This window comes from Chrysochloris asiatica, unplaced genomic scaffold (genome assembly GCF_000296735.1).
Source record: "Chrysochloris asiatica unplaced genomic scaffold, ChrAsi1.0 scaffold00020, whole genome shotgun sequence".
NCBI classification, from domain to species: Eukaryota; Metazoa; Chordata; class Mammalia; order Afrosoricida; family Chrysochloridae; genus Chrysochloris; species Chrysochloris asiatica.
Genome location: NW_006408538.1, coordinates 2,403,594 through 2,404,138, shown reverse-complemented (window position 1 = coordinate 2,404,138; position 545 = coordinate 2,403,594).

Sequence of the window (545 nt, the reverse complement as noted above, 5' to 3'; positions counted from 1 at the left end):
ATACATACACACACACACACACACACACACACACTGTTGCTGTTAAGTACCATTGAGTTAGTTCCAACACATAGCCACCCTGTCTAGGGTTTCTGAGGAGTGGCTGGTGGATTTGAAAAACCAACCTTGCACTTCAAAACTGACCTTAAGGTCACACTGGGAAGCTATATATATATGCTGTCCTGTGCATTATCCTGTTGCACCACACCAGGAATATATATATATACACACATATACATACACTGGAGGCACTCACTCATCTATGCCAAGAAATTTGGAAGATAAATATCTGGCCAACCCATTGGAAAAGACCCGTATTTTTGCACATTCCAAAGAGAGATGATCCAATGGAATGCAGAAATCATCGGACAATCTCTTTGATAGCCCAAGCGAGTAAAGTTTTAAAGGTAATACAGAAACAGCTGTAAGCATACATTGACAGAGAACTTTCAGAGGCTCAAGCCGGATTCAGAAGAAGATGTGGAACGAAGGATATCATTGCTGATGTCCGATGGATCTTGGTTGAGAGCAGAGAATATCAGAAA